This window comes from Equus przewalskii, chromosome 4 (genome assembly GCF_037783145.1).
Source record: "Equus przewalskii isolate Varuska chromosome 4, EquPr2, whole genome shotgun sequence".
Lineage (NCBI taxonomy): Eukaryota > Metazoa > Chordata > Mammalia > Perissodactyla > Equidae > Equus > Equus przewalskii.
Window position 1 is genome coordinate 79,547,406 of NC_091834.1, and position 15,076 is coordinate 79,562,481.

At 37.9% G+C, this 15,076-nt stretch overlaps 2 protein-coding genes across 5 annotated transcripts in view; one reads left to right on the forward strand and one right to left on the reverse strand.

Moving 5' to 3' along the window:
* Nucleotides 1-14,674, reverse strand: part of NDUFA5 (NADH:ubiquinone oxidoreductase subunit A5) — a 34,805-nt gene extending 20,131 nt beyond the window's left edge. The window contains exon 1 of the mRNA XM_070616467.1: nucleotides 14,443-14,674. The gene's annotated coding sequence lies outside the window, so the exon portion shown is untranslated. The remainder of the gene's footprint in view (nucleotides 1-14,442) is intronic.
* Nucleotides 1-15,076, forward strand: part of ASB15 (ankyrin repeat and SOCS box containing 15) — a 54,580-nt gene that overhangs the window by 2,061 nt on the left and 37,443 nt on the right. For 2 of the 4 annotated variants that reach the window (XM_070616460.1, XM_070616463.1), the window contains exon 2: nucleotides 5,595-5,693. The gene's annotated coding sequence lies outside the window, so the exon portion shown is untranslated. Of the gene's footprint in view, nucleotides 1-2,118; nucleotides 2,272-5,594; nucleotides 5,694-15,076 lie in introns of those variants that run through there. The other 2 variants (XM_070616461.1, XM_070616464.1) reach the window with 2 other exon arrangements.

A 15,076-nucleotide genomic window follows, 5' to 3' on the forward strand; every position in this document is an offset into this window, starting at 1 on the left:
AGTGCAGGAAAACCTTTCTGAGAGGGTGACATCTGTTCTGAGACATGGAGGAAGAGAAGGATCCCATCATACAAAAACTAGCTGAGGAGTCTTCCAGGCAGAGGGAAGAGTAAGGGCATAAAAGTTTGAGGAGGGCAAGTGCTGTGATGGTGAATAGTAAGGTGACAGGGACCAAGTTGAAAAAACTGTGCAATGGTAATGGTTTGAATATGGCATGATATAGTCTGATTTACACTTTTTTTTTTAAAGATCTTATTTTATTTTATTTCCTTTTTTCTCCCTAAAGCCCCCAGTACATAGTTGTATATTCTTCGTTGTGGGTCCTTCTAGTTATGGTATGTGGGACGCCGCCTCAGCGTGGCTTTGATGAGCATTGCCATGTCCGCGCCCAGGACTCGAACCAAGGAAACACTGGGCCGCCTGCAGCAGAGCGCACGAACTTAACCACTCGGCCACCGGGCCAGCCCCACAGTGGGTTTTTTTGTTTTTGAGGAAGATTAGCCCTCAGCTAACTACTGCCAGTCCTCCTCTTTTTGCTGAGGAAGCCTGGCTCTGAGCTAACATCCGTGCCCATCTTCCTCTACTTTATATGTGGGACGCCTACCACAGCATGGCTGCCAAGCGGTGCCATGTCCGCACCCGGAATCCAAACCAGCGAACCCCGGGCCGCTGAGAAGCGGAACGTGCGAACTTAACCGCTGCGCCACCGGGCCGGCCCCTGATTTACACTGTTTAGAGACTGCCCCCGTTGATATTGGGAGAATGGATCGGGGCAGGGAACGAGCAGAAGAGAGAAATGGTTGGGAGACCATTGCAGAAATTTGGGCAAGAATGATAACTGGCTTGAACTAGATTGTTGGCAGTGGAAGTGGGCAGATTCATTGTATAATTTGAAAATAAAACTGACAAGATCTACAGTTAGATTGGATGTGAGAGGTGGAGGAAAGAATGACTCCTAGATTTCTGGCTTTAGCAACTAGGTAGGTAAAAATTCATTCAGAAGAATTTTTTTTTAAAAAAATGAGGGGCTGGCCCGGTGCCTCAGCAGTTAAGTTCACACGTTCAGCTTTGGTGGCCCGGGGCTTGCCAGGGAAAAAGAGGAGGATTGGCAGCAGTTAGCTCAGGGCTAATCTTCCTCAAAAATAAAAAAGTTTCAAAAGTTTGAAGTTTAAAGAAATATTAGGAAGATTATGAGCTAGACAAATAAAATAGCAAAACCAAAAATTGATATTTTTTAAAAGACTATTGGAAGTCATGGAACCCAATATTTAACACCCTCACACAAAGTGAAACAGAGATCTTTGGGTTAAAGCAGGTACCAGTACCCATAGATAGCCCATTTGTTATCTTCCCAAGGAAGCAGTTCGCTCCATCAAGATGCATAGGAGGCTCAGGTCTTGGGTAAGTTAGGAACCAAAAACATTTGACCAGACGGGACCTTTTAAAATAATTATAAAGCAAAAGACTGCCAGGTTGTTCCAGCTGCTTTTTTCTCCCACTTTCAAGTGCAGCAAAGCCCACTTACTCTGAAGTTTCCCACAGAGGAAAGCAAACTTGGAAAAAGTCATGCTTTCCTTGAAGCACTAGACAAGAGTCTCAGAGAGTAATAAAAGAGAGTAATGAAAGAATAAATTTAAAAAGATGCTTATACTAGGGACTGACAGAAGGGGAAAAGCATGTGAACAACTAGAGTAATGACAAAAGAGAAAGAAAAGTAGGCAGGGCCCTCCAAAAATTCTGGTTAAAACTATAGAAGTTATTATAAAGATATCCCAGTAGAATTTTTAAAATGTCTTTTAATTTATAAATTTCAAAACTTTCTTTAAATATTCTATTAGGGTCCTACATATAAATCCACATGCTTTGAAAAGCTGAGTAAATATTTAATCATGGAAGCTTTTTATCTAAATTTCATGGTCAACATAGTTTTAATTCCCAGGAGCACCTTCATTTACGATATGTAATATTATACAATATGTAATATGTAATAGATAATGAAGTAAGAAATAGCCTCAGGGATCTTATTATACACTCAGGCTGCTTGCCCTTTCTCCATTACAACATAATCCTGTACTACAGAGATATTATAAAATGTCCAAAATTGCCTCTTTGTTTTCCATAGAAAGTCAGTTAAGATGACTTCATAAAGCATGCAGTCAGTTCTCCATGAGCTGGTGACAAAGAGACAGATTTAATGGCACTCTTGGCACCCTATACCATTGAGGAGATGAAGAACTTTATTTCTTTTAGATGTTCTGGCAAATTCATTTGGTAAGAAACATAATAAACAGTACAAGATAAAGGAGTTTGGTCTAAAGTATCTCAGATACATGTAGACATCGGGAAAAAAATCCAGTCCAGGAATGCCTAGGACCCCAAAAGGACCAACCTGCCATTTAAAAAGTCATTACTACCAGTAGTAAACGGCAGGATGAGGAGACCTTGATTGTGTGGCCTTGTATGATTAAAATGCCATTGCATGCATTTTTAACAATTGGAGGATGCATGAGACTGACTTAAGGGGCAGTAGAAGAAAGAAGGAAGGGGAGAGTCAGTATGTTGCTGTCAGCACCTGTAGGAAGGAAAAGGAACAAGGAAGAGAACAGGCTAAGGAAAGGTGGATACGGTTTAAAAAAATCCAGCTGAACAAGTGGCACAGCACACCCACAGTAGCTCAGGGCCCTTAAATAAGGTGGAAAGGGGAAGCTAAATGGAATTCATATTGATATCCGAAAAGCACGCTGTAGCTGTGATGGTTGTAGGGAACATGGGGGGAAGGCTTGAGAAAACTGAGAGGCAAACACATCAACATAGTTGATTTCTCTGGTAAATTACAAGAAAGAGGATGCGGAAGAGAACTAGAGTGTGATGGAAAGGTCCTTACTGTGGGTAACTTAGACAATTCAAAATTAGAAGCAAGTAATTATTGTTATTATTATGCGGTTGTCTAAGAAAAAGTGCATTATGATGGGGTATGATTAAATCCTTGTCAACCATGCTGAAAGCTTACAACTATTGCCATAGTTCTTAAGTGGTGGGTGGTAGCACTATTTTTCAGACCACCTCACCATCCTCACAATTCCCCGATTGTCCATTCCACAGAGGGCTGCAGGGTGGTACGACACTCATGTCAGCAGTCACGTGATGCCTCCTTGACCAGCCTTTATTTCTGAGATATTCTAGGTATAAGCAAGGAAAGCCAAATATAGTAAGAAACTAACTTCCGACGTCCCCGCATACTCCAGCAGGTCTCCCTGCTCACCTCTACCCCTAGGCTTGAACCAACCCACCTTGAGCAAACTGGCCCTAAAAAGTCTTTCAGTTAACCAGCTATTAGTTATGCAAGGGACACACTGCAAGAGAGATACCAAGCAATTTCTCCCTCCTTATTCTTAATTTGAAAGTGTCAAGTAGGTTTATATATCTTCACTTCTTCAGCCTTGTCCATTTCCCATTTCCATGGAAATTCATATATTCCTTCTTCTAATATATATACCCCATTCATATGGCCTTTTCTTTAAAGTCATTATGAAATGAAAAGAACTCTAAGCAGGAATATAGCGCTGCACTTTATCAGCTTTATGGCTTCAACTTAGCTGGATCTTGGCCAATATCTCCGTCTGTGAAGCTCACAATGGTTGGACTAGGTCATCATTTCCTGACAGGTGGTTCAAGAACCCCTAGCTGTTCAAGACTGTGCTCCAGGGCATTCAGGTCAATATAAGTTGTAATGCGATTTGTTTCCATTTATATATTTAAGTAATAAATAAAAATTGTTTTAAATTTCCCATTAAAATGAAAATATTTGAGAGCCTCCAATAGCATGGCAGGTGAATACACACCTTGATTAGTGGAGGTCAAATAAGATTGGGAGCAATTTATCGTATGTGTACATAGAAAGTCTCAACAGTTTTGAGTGTTATTCTGGATTAAGTTGTTTTTAATTTTGGTCAGGATATTGACATTTATATGGTATATTGACATTTATACAGTCAAGATAGGGAACACCTCCCTTACCGTAAGAATCTCTCGTGTTGCCCTTTAAAGGTCTCCCACTTCCTCTCATTCACTCTACTTTTAACCCCTGGCAACCACTAATCTGTTATCCATTTTGAGAATGTTCTATAAATGAAATCATACAGCACATAACCATTTCAGACTTACTTTTTTCACTCAGCATAATTCTCTGGAGATTCATCCAGATTGTTGGAGGTATCAGTAGTTCATTCCTTTTTATCGCTAAGTAGTATTCCATGGTATGGATGTACCACAGTTTGTTTAACCATTCAACTATTGAAGGACATTTGAGTTGTTTCTAGGTTTTGACTATTACAACAAAGCTACTATGAATATTCACATTTTCAGATTTTTGAGTGAACATAAGTTTTCATTTCTCTGGTATAAATGCCCAGGCATGCAGTTGATAGATCATATGGTAGCTTCATATTTAAGTTTTCGTATGGTAGTTTCATGTTTAGGTTTTTAAGAAACTATCAAACTGTTTTGCAGAATGGTTGTATCATTTTACGTTCCTACCAGCAATGCATGAATGATCCACTTTTCCATATCCTTGCCAACATTTAGTATTGTCACTATTTTTTTTAAATTTTAGTCATTCTAATAAGTGTGTAGTGATGTCTCATTGTGGTTTTCATTTCCCTAATGGCTTACTGATGTTGAACATCTTTTTGTGTTTGTTTGCCATTTATATAGCTCTTCTCACCACACACACACACAAAAAGGTAACTATATGAGGTAATGGGTGACGGATATGTTAATTAACTTGATTATGATAATCATTTCACAATATATACATGTATCAAATTATTACCTTGTACACTTTAAATATATACAATTTTGTCAATTATACCTCAGTAAAACAAGCAAACAAAAGAACATTACCAGCACTCCGCCAACTTTAGCATTGCCCATTTCTCATTTCTCTGATTTCCTTTGCACTTAGCACCACAAAGCTTAAAAATAGTTTAATTTCTGCTTCCTCATTGCTAATTTTGAGAGCAGAAAACATGATTTTTACTTCTTGTACTTTCCCACAGCACTTTCTACAGAGCTAGTCGTAAAGTAGATGTACCTGACAATTACACCTAAGTCAACTGATAGATTGTTAAAGCTTTCAGAGAATCACCAGAAATTATGAGACAGAAGAAACTTGGATCTGAGAACTATAAACTTTTTTTTTACCACCAATATTTTTTCACCTTCAGTATTTCAGACTTAAAGATCGCCAAAGGAAAAGATTCAAGAAGGCACTGAGGAAGCCTTCAGAAGATTGTGCATAAGCTACTCTCTATTCTTCACATGCATATTTTCATCTTTGGACCTAATGGCCTGAGGCTGTACTATTTAATTTTTTTTTAGCAATCTCTAGTTACTCTAGAAATTCATTCTTATAACTATTCAGTTCATTCCTTAACCCACCGTACTTTATTCAAAAGATCTTGTATCGATATTTTTTCTTGAAAAATGGTTTTATTTCTTATCCAGTAACAAGCAGTTCATAACATATTTAAGTACTTCCAGTCTCATTTTCCTCCATAGTACCCTTTTTATTCTATTTTATTTTTCTATTTCAGTTTTGAAGACTTTGCTGGATTTACATCCCACTCTATTGACTTCCAGCTCCCTTGGGCTCTATTTAAGAAACATAAGGGAGAAAAATATGAAAAAAAAAGGTAAGAATCTTTGATTATGAATATGTCAAATTGATCCTTTTTCTTAACTAATGAGTTAGGTGCGTTTATATTTAATGATATAACAGAAATATTTGCTCTGGTTTTTGTAGTTTTTAAAAACATCTTTTCGCATACAGTCTGTTTTTATTTTATGTAGTTCTTCAGATATTTAGGAAGGCTTCTGTTTTTTAATTTAGTGGTTAACTTTGTACTTATAATATTACATAATTCTCTTGGTTTCCAATTTTCCTAGACAGTACCTGTTAGTTTCCTACTAGGAAAAAAAATGCTAAAATTATCATCTTCCTCTTCCTCTCCCCCTCTGCTGCATTTCCTCTCCCACCCAATTTCAGTAAAAAAAATTCCCTTTCTTAGTGTTTACTGTCATATGTTAAGCATTTTTATACTTCCATTATTTGGTAGGTCAGATTAACTTTTTGTTGTTGTGTTCCCAGCTACAGCAGATGAGGCAATCAATACCACTTCTCTTCTTTTCCTTCTGTCCCAAATTTATGTTACTTGTATCATGTCTATGTTGTATGGGCATATAACATCAACATTCTGTTATGTAACCCAAATTCCTATTTCTTTTATTATCAGCTCTACAGTAAATATTTTTCAATGTTCTCTGCTAATTCATTTGTCATAGTTACTTCGGCTATTATTGTTTGGCTGAAGTAATCCTCTAGCAGTTTCTTTAAGAAGGGCTCATGGGAACAATATATCTTTAGTCTTACAGTTTCATCCTTGAAAGACAGCTTGACTAGATATAAAATTATTGGCTCATATTTTCTCTCCTTGAGTTTCCTATAGGTGTTGCTTTGGAGAAATATGTCAGATTGCTATTCCCCTTGTAAATAATTTGATTTTTTTTTTACCCTGGCAGCACAGTTTTCTTTCTTTATCTTTAAAATCCAGTGACATTACTAGGCTATGTCTCTATATTGACTTTATGGGTCATTTTCCCCTGGAACACAGTGTGTCCTGTAGCTATTTAGATTTAAATATTCTTTTATTTTAGGAAATTTTTCTTTGTTTATGTCTTTCAATTCTTGCTAGCTTCTATTTTTTTAACTCTCTTTTTTAGGGTCTCAAACTATGCGTTGATTGGACTTTATTTGACTGTTTTATATATAGATAAAGATATATAGACATATAGATACATACTCTACTATCCTTTTTAATGCCTTCTTTATTTTCATTCCATTTTCTTTTCTCTTCTCATTTTTGTCCCTGATGTTTCACACTGTGTCCTCTTTGGGGTTTATTCTCCATTGAGAGGTCCTTTGAATTTGATCTTCATTTCTGTGACACTTTTTTTTCTCTTCTACTTCTTTCCTGAATTCTGCCAGCTGTTATTTCATCTCCTCCTATTCCATCTTCATCTCTTCACTTAATTCTCACATTGCTACCCTGTAGTCTTCCTTCATAGATGAAGTTGTGTAGTGGTGGTTGTTTTGTTAATTGATAAAATATATGACCATAATTTTCATCTGCTCAATGGCAACATTTTCCAGATGAGTATAATTTATCTGTTGAAAAGTTTTGCTATTCTTTTCTATTTCTTTAATTGTACTTTTATATGCATTCTATAAGACTTCCATGTTTGTTAGTCATTTTTCAAATAAGTTGGATTTTCCTGGGCCTGCTACGTCCAAGAGATGGCAGAGACTGCTTTCTGCAGCTACACCTCATCTATGGGATTCTTTGTGTAGCTCCCTTCCTCTGTGTCTCTGAACCAAATCAGATCCAAACAGGTTTGTGCCAATACCTTGCTCTCCTTAGTTCCTGCATAGATTGCTACAATCAAAGATAATAGCTTTTGCCGTAGAACTCACTCTGATGTGAGTTCTTCACCATTAGAAAGGGTATCTTTGCAGGTGTTTTTAAGATCTGCTGTCATCAGGCCTTCTCACCACTCTGTACTTCTTTTTATATCCTCCTGTAAAGATTTCTTTCTAATCTGTGTGCTTTTAGCAGCCCTTACATTTTTTTGTGGAGTCTACTGACTATATTAGTCTAGTTTTGCTGAAAATGGAGTTTTGCTGAAATGGAGTTTGGTTTTTGACACTCTCCTTGTGGTTTTCATGCAATTTTCCAGAAAGAGAAGGAGAAAAATACAAACTTATATACCCATGTCCAAACTCAAAAAAATTCCTATTATCTATTTTGATATGAAAACTATTCTTTTATTAATACTCTATAAGATTGCAGTTGGGCAGTTGTAAAAATAACTATTGCATAACTAGCTCATATTAATTCAACAACTGAAGTCTCTGTCTTTTTCATATAATTAGCTATTAAGACAGGTCTTTACTTCATTGACCTGTATGACTAATATTTTGAATTTAAATGTCAGGCTTAAATATATCCTTCATAAATTCCATTGTTGGATATTCCCTGTTTTTCTGGCATATTGAGATGACTATGTATTTTGATTAAAAAAAATTAGCACTTGGGCTGGCCCCGTGGCCGAGTGGTTAAGTTCGCGCGCTCCGCTGCAGGCGGTCCAGTGTTTCGTTAGTTCGAATCCTGGGCGCGGACATGGCACTGCTCATCAGACCACGCTGAGGCAGCGTCTCACATGCCACAACTAGAAGAACCCACAACGAAGAATACACAACTATGTACCAGGGGGCTTTGGGGAGAAAAAGGAAAAAATAAAATCTTTAAAAAAAAAAAAATTAGCACTTGTGTTTGTGTTATTTGTGGGGATGTTTTTCACTATTATTTTGATACTGAGAAAAACTGTCACTATTCCAGAACCGAGCTCTATGTTTTATTTTAAATATTTCTATAAATGGTCTGGTTTCCTCTCCTTAACAGTTATTAGAAAACTTAGGACCCAATTTTCGGTTCACTTAAGATAGGTGAACCCATCACAATGGTATCCACTTTTATTTTGGCTCGACTTTTTTATTCAGATCCATTTTAATTCATGCAATTTTGTCATTTTATTCATCATTGTAAGTCAACTTTAATTCTTTCTGCAATAATTCTCTCCTTCCCAGGTTTTGAAAAGCCCAAAATTCAACGCTCATAACAGTTGATTTAAAATGTTAATAGACATGGTGAACTTCTTGAACGAGATAGTCAAATTGACAACAACCCTTTACTAAGATTTTGGGGGGTATGCTTATTTACTCTTAAACCCACTTTATCTTATCCCCAACGTTGCTGGGTGAGTTTCTGTCAAGGGCATTGTAGAAATCACAATCTCTGTTTACTGCACTAGTGTTCTTTATGAAAAAAAATACCAAGCATAGTACCTTGCACATGGAAATTACTTTTAAAATATTGAATGAATAAAAGAATATATGAATAGTAAAATAAGGCTCAACTGGTAAAAGTTATTCAAAACCATACTGGATAATCTATTCCTGTCCTAGCTACTCACAAACTACCTGCTTATATTTTGCATCAGTTAATAGAAACATGACAACATTTCCCCATCCAAAGACTCATTATGCCTCTTTCATTCTTCGTCTTGCTCACGCTTTTACCAGCAGTATTTCTGTGATCAGAACTGTATGTTTTTCAGTCTCTAGGAGGTAACTTGCCTTGACTTAGATGCCTGTCATTTTAATATTTGCCATTCACCTAAACTGTGAACATCCCCTTTCCTGCTTCTACTTCTCTTTAAAGAACTCTCTTTAAAAAGTTCTGTCTATATTTTTAGTACTTATTCATTCACTCACTCATTCATTCCATTCTGCAAGCTCAGTGAATTTGAAGCTTTAGCTTTCCTAACATTATGATCACCAGTTGTTATATTTATCCTATTATAGGGACCTTTGCCATCCTTAGTATGTGCCCTGTTAATATCTGAGCTCGTGAGAGAGGTTGCTGTGACCCATTTCATTCAATGCCTCACCCTTTTCTTTCTCAGTGAAATCTGTGTGTACGTAGTTAAAATTTTATGTCCTGTAGTCTATCCTCCCTCTTGCAGAGATTCAGACAACTGAATCATTGCCATCTGTAAACTTCATGAAATCTTATTTCTCCTATTTCCTTTTTGGAATATCCAGTTTTGTTTTTCTTAATTAATACAAATCTATGAAAACACAACTGATATGCAAGATATTTTGTATGCAAAGGTAAGAATCAAGTAACAATTAATAGTAAATGCTATCTAATATATAAAAATGTGGGTCATATTTATTTTACCAATTATATTTTAATACACTGATTCCATAGTAACAGCATGTTTTCCTTGATAATTTCAAAGCTAAAATGGGAAAAAATCTTAGATAAAAATATCTTCTTAGGATTGCAGAATAAGGATCTTAAATTTTTTTTAAATGAATATCCATTGTTAAATTTCTACAGTGCTAGGTACTCACTTCAGAGGTTATAATAGTTCTTTGAATTGTTTTTTTATTACCAATTCATTTCTACACAAAATAAATTCTCTATAAATATTCTCAGAAATATCCCGAATGGCTTTTCTTTTTTTTCCCTTCTACTTAATTTCTGCCTGACTTTAGCCTGAGGGCTTAATAGATAATCACAGCCAAAATGAAAGTTACAAATTAACTCAGAACTAGTTTGCAACCTGCCTGGTACCAAGAGATTTACAAATCTATAACTCTTTCAGCTCCTGGGAGCTGAGTTAATTATGGCAAATCACACTAATTAAATTATTCACTAGGTCTTTATTAAAAGCAAATCTATTATGTTATAGAATGCATCGTGGATTTGCCTTAAGACTCCCAGCTTGTCTTTCCTTGTGCTACGAAATTCCTATTTGGACGTTTAGTTTAAATGAGAACATTAAATATGGTGCAGCTGCAGGTTTCTCTTACTATTATTTAGGTTCCCAGGCCTTCAATTCAGTTCACATTTATTGAACACCTGCATTATGCAAATCCCACGCGTTACACCCCATGTCCTCAGAGGTTACAAACAAAAACCTAATGTAGGAAATGTACATGAATAATCATAAGGCAAACAAAAAATATGTAATCAGAAAATAAAGGAGAAAATGAGATACTTTGACAGGATGGGAAAAACTTGGTAGAGAGGGAGAAGGCAGACTTAAGCTGGGTCTTAAAGGAGCAGAAGGACTTCTGCAGGCAGAAATGGGGAGTGGCAACGAAGGGCATTTGAGACAGGTGACAGCTTGAATAAGACACAGAGGGAAGAATGTGTATAGGCTGTTCAGAGAGCAAACAAGTGGAGCCGGGGCTAGCCCGGTGGCGCAGCGGTTAAGTTCGCACATTCTGCTTCTCGTTGTCCCAGGGTTCGCGGGTTCAGATCCTGGGTGCGGATATGGCACCGCTTGGCACCCCACGCTGTGGTAGGTGTCCCACATATAAAGTAGAGGAAGATGGGCACAGATGTTAGCTCAGGGCCAGGATTCCTCAGCTAAAAGAGGAGGACTGGCAGTAGTTAGCTCAAGGCTAATCTTCCTCAAAAAAACCAAAAAAACAAGTGGACCTAAGGTAGCAGGGTAAGTCTTGAGGTGCAGTTCTCTAATGCAGTGCTTGATGAAGTTTTGGTTTGGCTACTTGTTGAGTTGCTTGAATTATTGAGTTGAACAGCCATCACAATCAAACTTGCCAGGTACAGAGCCAGCTCTGAGCCTGCATCCGCTTTGGGCCATTTGAGCAGGGGCTACTCTGTATTGAGAAGACACCACACAGCAACTCTAGCTCTCTCGCTCCTGTGCACACACACACCCACACACCCACATTCACACTTCTGGGAGGCCTCTAGCATAATGGTCAAGGCTGTCTGGATTAAAATCCTAGCTCTCGCCCTTCACTAGCTGCACAACCTCGGGCAATTTACTTAACCCCATAAGCCTTACTTCCTCGTTGAAAAATGACCTTGATAAAGTAACACCTACTGTGCAAGAATGTTGTGAGGATTAAATGTGAATTAATGCATATACAGGACAAGGACTGCATTATACAACACTTATGTGCAATTTAGAAAATTTCCGCCCTCTCTCCAGGGGGATACAACCCTTCACCAGGGCGCTCATCTCAGTGAGTGGAGATAAAGATGGGTGTCAGTCCTCTCAGCCCTTTACCTAAGCATCCTTGTGTACAGCACAACCCACACAACTGTACACAGAAGCCCTGAGGAAGGAATTTAGCATAATGCTTGGTTATAACAAGAACTTAATAAATACTGGCCATCATTATTCTTATTAGGTGGCAAACTGCTCTAAAATACACTATTGAGGCCCAGTCAGAGGCCATCTGGTTAAATTTGTTATGACAAACAACTGATGCATTCACAGTGCACACCTAAGAGTTCCAAATACAGAATTGAAAGGCAAACCACTGGGCGTTCATTCCCGTTAAACTCTCCTCCCCCCAGATGGTGCTTCTTTCACAGAGGCACAGCTTTAGCATGTTTTGGTGGAACTGACCTCCTTTTAGAAATAGCCTTTATTTACCACTAACTCAATCCACAGCCAGGTGGTATTTGTCTCCCACAGCCTTCCTTTAGTTCTTTGTAGGGGAGGAAGTGGTACTTCTCTCTCAGAGCGTGAGTGTTGCAGAATATGCTTGAGGAAATTCTTCTCACTAGATAGTAGAAGGCTGTAGAAGGTCTGTTAGCCACTATGGAGAAACTCCATTAACTTCCTAACACTTGGAATTCAAAACCACAACATCATCAATAATGAATTTACCAAATACCAGCATTGCTTTACTATTTGCCCACCTTTGGCATTGTTAGAGGGGGAGAGTGGAGGCAGGACATGATCATTCAACCTTGTAGTTAGAAAAAAGTTATTCTCCAGACACCTAGTCTCCATGCCAGAGGAAGAATCCTGCCCAACTTGTCTTAAGAGTATATTTTCATTATTCCTACCTCCATCTTTTTTTATTTTTTTGGTTCTAAAGAACTTGCGAACTTTGCTGCACAAAAGATAGCTCTCTGAGAAGTCTTTTAGTGGAATTCATGTACATCAAATTATAAGGATAACTTGCTATTTAAGCAATTATTTAATAAATTACTTTGTAAAATGAAAATTTTCTTTTATTGCTATTTAAATCCAGTTGTGAATATACCATATATGTTTGCATATTTTTTCCCTTTTTGTCACTCCAAGTCTGACAAGTTTTGAGCAGAAAATATCAGGCCTTGTGGGTATTTTTAAAAAGGTTTCCACAAACCATTTAAAACAATATGAATGAATTTTTTAAGTAAAGCAAATGGAATAACGACTGTAGAGCCTCTTGACTGCCCCAGTCGTGCATTCTGGTGAGTGCTGGGGCAGCAGTTGCGCTCCTGTGCTCCATATTCATTTGTGAACAGAGCACCTCCTATTAATTTGGCACAAAACCTACATCTCAATTTTAGTGATAAAATATCTGCGAAATTAGGAGAAAGAAGAGAAATTGATAAATCAGATCATGATGTTTTTCTGCCTAACATGCTCCTGTGGCTTCCTCTTGCCTCCTGCAGTGGTTCTCAGACTCAGAACACTTGAGGGACAAACTCATTCCACAGCATTTGAAGGTTATGTCTTTGTGGAAGGGAGGGTGGGAGAGGATGGCAGGTGGGTTATATTAGACTCTCCATAGGGAGGGTGTGTTCAAAATGTTCAGACTATACATGTGACCTTTAGACAGTCTGCTGGTTACTACCACTCACTCTAATTCACCCCAGGAGAAAGTCCTTTCTTACTTCCACTGCCCAAGAGGAAGAGAGAAAATAAAACCTTGACTTCCCTAGATCAGTATATAGTGTCCTTCATGTTCTGACTCCTGTTCGTTTACTACAGGCTCCTCAGTGCATTCTGTGACCAGCTATAGTAAGTGTTCATAATTCCCCTCGCATATGCCATTTTCCCTCAGACCTATGTGCATTTTCTCTGCCTGGAATGCCTGTCCTTTTTTAGGTTATCCAAAAAAATCCTTTTCATCTTTCGATTCTCAGCTCAAGCCTTTATCTTCTCTGTGACACATTCTTCGTTCCCTCCTGGAAGCTCAGCATAGCCTTCTTTCGGTCGTCTCTTCATCTCCTCCATCAATTGAGAGTAAGAACGGCCTTGTTTAATATTATCATTGTACCTGGCACATAGTAACTAATAAATCCATGCCTAGCAAATAAATGAATGTAGTACTATTCGAAGGGGAATAGATCTCATCTAGGTCACTCAGAAATGATAATGTAGGACAGTGAAATAAACCAGGGTAAATCCTATTTAAGGATTAATCTATTAGACTCTGTTTTAAAATCTACTTCACATAGAAGGCAAAGAAATGGCAGCATCGCAAACACAATATTTTAGGAGAATCTGAAACTTTACGAGTAAGGATTGTTCAGACCATAGAACCTAAAATGATAGCATTATAGATTCTTAAAACTTAAAGGGAAATCAGAGCTCGTCTAATTCCAGGCCTAATTTTAATATTTCAGCTGAGAAAGGGAAGATCCAGAGAGGTGAGAGACTGACCCACTTGCAAGCCTCTCGGCACTGTCCTTTCTGGTGAGTGTAGGTCATCTGAGGAAGTATTGTGGGGAAGTGGGCTCTAAGCTGAATCGAGGACCACGAAATGCGGCTCAATTCTAAGCAGCTCCAAGTCCTCTTCGATATTGATCATCATGTCGCAGTCCTGCCCTCTACCTTAACCATTTGCCCCTCTGTGTCCATGATTTTCTGAGGAATTATAAGAGAACAATTTTAAATTCTACTTAAATTTGAAATATGGCATTCTTTTGATTCAAAAGCAGTTGTTATTGTTAAAAAAAAAAAAAAAAGAAAGAAAGAAAGAAGAAAACAAACCTAAAGGTTGCTAAATCCAGCGGTCGGTTCTCAGTCCTCATCTTATTGGACTGAGTGGCAGAATTTGATAGAGTGGGTCACTCCCTCCTGCTGCACATATTTTCTTCCCTTCACTTGCATTCTGTCTTGTAGCTTTCGTTAGCCCGGGGTTCATCCCTCGAATGTCTTTATTTTTATATCTACACACACTCGTTTAGTGAGCTCATCTAGCCTTGTAGCTTTAACTATCACTAATTTATTTCTCCAGCTCAGACTCCCCCCCTAAACTTGGACTCACATTCACCTGCCTACTTAACCTTTCCTCTTAGACTTTAACAGGTATTTCAACCTTTACATGATCCAAGCTGAGCTCCTATTCCTCTACTCTAAACCTGCTCCTTCTGGAACCTTTCCCATCGTAGTTAACAGCAACTCTATCCTTCCAATTGCATAAGCTTCATTCTGGTCTCCCCTTTTTCAAATCCAACATCAAATCCAAGACAACTACTGTAGATTTTACCTTCAAACAGAGAAAAATCCCTGCATGTCAGATGGTGATATGTCATATTCATTGCTATAGCCGGAGTACCCAGAACAGTATGTCTGAAACAGTGCTTAGAAAATATTTATTGAATAAGCGAATGATTTTGAGATA